Source organism: Aphis gossypii, chromosome 2 (assembly GCF_020184175.1).
Source record: "Aphis gossypii isolate Hap1 chromosome 2, ASM2018417v2, whole genome shotgun sequence".
Classification (NCBI taxonomy): Eukaryota; Metazoa; Arthropoda; class Insecta; order Hemiptera; family Aphididae; genus Aphis; species Aphis gossypii.
This window is the reverse complement of record NC_065531.1, coordinates 29,341,102-29,346,605: the sequence shown is the minus strand read 5'-3', so window position 1 is coordinate 29,346,605 and position 5,504 is coordinate 29,341,102. Positions and strand designations below refer to the sequence as shown.

Genomic DNA, 5,504 nt, shown 5'->3' with positions numbered 1-5,504 from the left:
TTTATAGTATAGAGAAACAAAGTAGTAAAGTGAATATATTTTTGCGAAAAATATATCACGCTCCATTTGTTTTATCTTAACATTAAATCGAATTACTCATCTAAAGTGGATTTTTATCAGCTTCAATAAAAAAAATTTTAGATACAAAATTGTACGCACACATACAAAGTAAATTTTTAATTTGATGTGAGTATTATAATAGTAATATTCACGCCAAATTATAGCCACGTTTCGAGTTGTTATACTTATAAACCTCTACGTCCTTCAAAGTAGTGACTTACACTATGTAGATTGAAGGTATTTATAATACATACTATCTATAGTTACAATTTACCTATTTACCTCAAAATGAATAGGTTTTAACTATTATTGTTTAAGAGTATGATATTATAAAATATAAATTGTATTACACTTTTATAAATATTGACATAGTCTTATAGTTTTTTGTTAATTTATATTATATTTGTGCGTATATGCAGGTATATATAATATATAATATATACGTGTGTGTGTGTATGTGTGTTAAGAATAAATAAATAAATAAATAAATAATACCATTAGATGATAATGTTTAACAAATAAACACAATGTGCAATTAAATTTAAAATATAATTTATTAAAACATTAATTAGATTAGTTAAAAAAAAAAAAAAGATAAGTTCATTCATATTTATCAAATTATTAGGTATTTGATATTAATTTTAAGTTTCAGCCATAGTTCACAATTGTTTCTTATTGTGACTATTATTGATTATTGGTTATAAGTTTCTCGAATATTCTATATAATTCTAAAACATCATCGATAGTATCGATTAATAAATTAAATAAATTAAAATATTATATCCTTCGTATCATATTTTGACCTGGTGAGCTTTAAGTTATCGAATTATTTTTATCAGTTTAAAAGTTAAATGATTAATAAATACGTTTAAATAAATACATAAAATAACATTACCTACCAATGTGTCATACTAGCCTATAGATATTATTTATTTAAAAATCAAAACTAAATTGTCATATACTTCCATAGTCTTTTATATTTTTAATTGTATGATTATGATTGATGACAATAATTTGTCAACAAATAAAACACTTCTAGAATGTAAATTCTCCAACAAAATACAATTAAAAGAAGCAAAGAGTACTTAAAATAATTTAGAGTAAGATTATTTTTCCAAATAAAATATAAATTAATACAGATTATTATTACAAAAGTAAATAATAAAAAAAATGTACGTTTTAAAATTAGATATCGGTTAAAAATTGCAAGTTTGATGAAAACATCAATTGAATATTGATTTATCAGTTTAAGTATATAACTTATAGGTAGGTACGTTATACTATGTTAATAATTTTTGTTACTATTATTATTAATATATAATCATTTTGAAATTCTAAAAAATATTATGTTTTAATATCACGAGTATAAGTGTGTCGTAGGAGTCTTTCACGTAGGAAAATAGTTTAGTATGATTTAATGTAATTATAATAAAAATTAACTATAATTAGTAGAACACAGTACATTATCACCTAAAATTTGAAAGTTATGGAAAATATAACCTTTGTAACTTTTAAATCTATTTACAGCGCCCATCAACAACTGTCTAAAATATAGTAGGTTCATATGTTCACAAAATATTAAAACTTTTATACATTATTTATTATAATATTGTTGTTATGTATTTTACTATCATTATACGAAAATCCAATTAATATTATTTATAAATAGGACAGCAGTTTTATCTCCAACGTGATTATTCCAGTTAAGTTTTACTGATCGCACAGCATTAATAAGTATATTGATAAATAAATTATATATTCAAATACATGTTTTTATATCATATACCTGCTGTGATATAGGTTCAAATAATGGTAACCTATGGCCACAAAAGTCACGGACTTCTAAACGCAAGTAACTTATTAATGTACAGAAATAAACGAGGCTGAACAGTGAACACTCCTTGCCAAAGGATCATTGGTGATACATGTATATTAGTATATTAACATACGTCTTATACAATGACAATAATAAAAAAACGTAAATAGAATACCACCGTTGTGTATAGTAGGTACACGATTATATTATCAGGTTAATGAAAATTTCTACTTATACTCTCTTCAGAAATAAGTTATTTGCAAGTATTGCATTCACTGATCATGTTTGTTCATACTGTTCGAGGAAAATGTGCACAAACTGATGTAATCAACTGCAAAGAGCAAATATTTCAAAATAAACCTACGGATAATCACAAAAACTACGTCATGTTTGTAAGAAACTTAAACATACACAAATACCTCAATATTTGAGATCACATTCAAAATGTGATTTCAGGTTTCTTCAATTTCCCTCACAATTTAACAAGTTCAATACACAATATCGTTTCAACATAGGACTACAATTTCCACGCCACCTAAGATAAAATTAAAATATTAAAATATTCTCCCAAAATTATCTTATCACACCACTATGGTTAATAGTTTTAAGCTACTAATAATTACTTAGTTACTAATCACGTCATAATTTAATACTATTTTTTCGTTTATCGCATTTAACAGCATACGTATTATAACCTTTAGATCACCCTTAGATATAGATAGCGTAAGGAACGAATATTCTATTGTAATAATTAATAAAACAAAAGAATAATAAGATATTAAAATGCATAGCGTTATTCCTTTTTATCCGACTATAATAAATAAATTAAATTTGTATACTTAAATAACAAATAAAACTAAAATGTTCATTCTTGACGATTATAGAACCAATAAAACAAAATTAAGAAAACCAATTTTTAACATTTTTAATACAATAATACTAACTATATAATATAATTTTGCTATTAAACTTTCAAGCCTAAAGATAAGTTATTCTCAACTTCTTTCTCGACAAAATTTACAATTTTTTTTATTTTCACAATTGTATTTTAAGTGCATACAAGTATAAATAATTGTATTAAAAACAATATAAATTCGTAGTCCCATGCAGAATCTAGTACTTAAAAATAAACATCAAACGATCTACATAAAATTAAAAAATCCATGAAACAAAATATATAGGTAGTGTGTAAAAAATTATTAATTTTTTTTCTATATTTCTATTAACTAATAAAAATTTAAAAATATACTAAAACTGAAAATATTTTTTAAGACAATCATTGTGAAATGTATTAGCTAGTATCATTGAATAGTTCTATAAAGGTTATAGTTATTGAAAAATAATATACTATTTGCCAATATTTTTTTTTTATCTAATTAGAAAACCCGTAGAATCTATTGGAACAGTCGATTGCGATTGCGAACTTAATAATATTATAATTAAGAGTATATAATATAATATATAAAACTACACGTGAAGCATCGGTGTATAATAACTATCATATTATTAAAATGATATATAATAGGTATGCATACAGGTCGTTACTTTTTATAGTTAATACAGGTAGATTTATAAATATATTTTAATGATGTTGAAAATAATGATAAATTTACTGTAATATTATTGTGGATTATTATTTAATTGAAAATGTATAATAATCAATACAATTTTATGAAAGCCTGACAAGATACTAAGCATTTAGTAGAGACGTATTAAAATATTTTACGCACCAAGTAAGAAAAAAATCCACCCCGAAAAACATCTACCCATTATTACCTTTATTATTATTATTTTTTTTTTTTTTGTATCAGCCAAAAACCAACAATATAATGTCAAAATTCTCTCCAAAATTTATTGCGCGGGGCCCAAGCCTCCCTACTCACCGCTAAATACGTTACTGGTATTTTGACTATAATTACGTTTTACGGTATTAATTGACAAAGTTCACATTATTACTTGTTTAAATTCTTGACAAGTTTTACTCAAGTCATAAATTTTAAAGTTGTATATAATGTTCATATTATCACTCTTGGTTAAGTATCACATAGTGTACACCATACTACTATAGTATACAGTCATGTATACACGTCATACTCATAATAATCTTAAACGAATTCATTCACATGTTTCTGCATGTTAACTTTTCACAAATTTATATGTTTTCACTATTAATACATTTTACGTTAAATATTATTATTATAAATATCTTTACCACTAACATCGATTGTATTATTATTTATTTACGACATAGGTATGGAGTACTTGACTAAAACAATAAAATTAGCGTTATTAGATTTTAATATTTATATGAAATTTGATGCTCAATAATTTGTAAATATAATAATAAAACATTTTACAAAATAATTGTATATACACATATCATATTATAATATTCAATTTTAAACCAACTAAATTGCAGTAGGTATAAATTATATACAATCCACACTACCTATATTAATGTCATTCGAAAGAACATTAGAGCCTTCCTACCCACATAAATCATATATTAGACAGAATATAATACATACTTCAAAAATTCGTGTAGAATATACGACTTTTTAATGTATTATTTTCCCAATTACAAACGCCTAAGTTGTATTATATTGTGTAAAACATATTTTTATATCATTATGTCAATGCGATCGGTTGAACACAATTAAGTGAAATCTATCGGTTTTTTGGTCTTACATTATTATGTACCCCCTAACTCACCTAATAGGTTTATTGTATTGCATATTTATATCCCGTTTGTTGTCAATCTGTCATAGGTAACGAACCGATGACATAACACTACAAACATTTTCGATGGTCTTTAAAAAAGATTGTTTCAAAACGTGATACAACAAAACATGTACTACACAGACGCATTATATAAGTACTGAATCCATACATTGAGATCGCCTCAAGTATTCTCCAATTATACGAATACGATGGAGATATGATGTTATTATGTTATAAAAATATGCATGAAATAATAATATGATGGCGTATTCTCAAACCAGCATTTAATTTAGTTACCTTCTACAAATTATTAAAATTAACAATGTAAAAGAAACTCGAATGAAATTATTTATTTAATCTTTTTTCAACCGAGAACGACTGTACTACAATGTTTAAACTATAGGAAATCCGTAGAAAATTAATTGCATTGCTTAAATTATAACTATCATAGTATATTTCTTATAGTTAGATTGAATACAAGATAAAAATAATAAAAATAAGCAATAAAATATTGAAAATAATTTCAGTTTTTGATTAAACAACTGGATATCAGAATTTCCAAATGTAGTTTTATTTATGAGATTAAAAATTTCAAATCATTACCTATAATCGTACTTCTCGATGATTTCGAATTTAAGAAAACTCAACATTATTAATATTTTTAAAATAATATATTGATAAAATGTAATGTACAAAGAATTAGGATCATTAGGAACACTCAACTTTGTATAGTCAATTATACATACATAGATGTATGTGTAGTGGCCTACCCTATGTATTTCGTTAAAATTTAAATTTACTAACTTCGTTTAATCCAACATTACTTATGCCTTATAGCAATGAAACAAAATACACAAATAATATACTGAATAATTACAAATAAATACTATATTAAACAACACATGTA

General features: G+C 24.0%; 1 long non-coding RNA gene across 1 annotated transcript; it reads left to right on the top strand.

Moving 5' to 3' along the window:
• Positions 1-1,687: 1,687 nt before the first annotated feature.
• Positions 1,688-4,725, top strand: LOC126549675 (uncharacterized). Its single transcript, XR_007603801.1, has 3 exons — positions 1,688-1,794; positions 1,861-1,978; positions 4,645-4,725. It is a non-coding gene; the product is annotated as an uncharacterized LOC126549675 (long non-coding RNA).
• Positions 4,726-5,504: the final 779 nt, after the last annotated feature.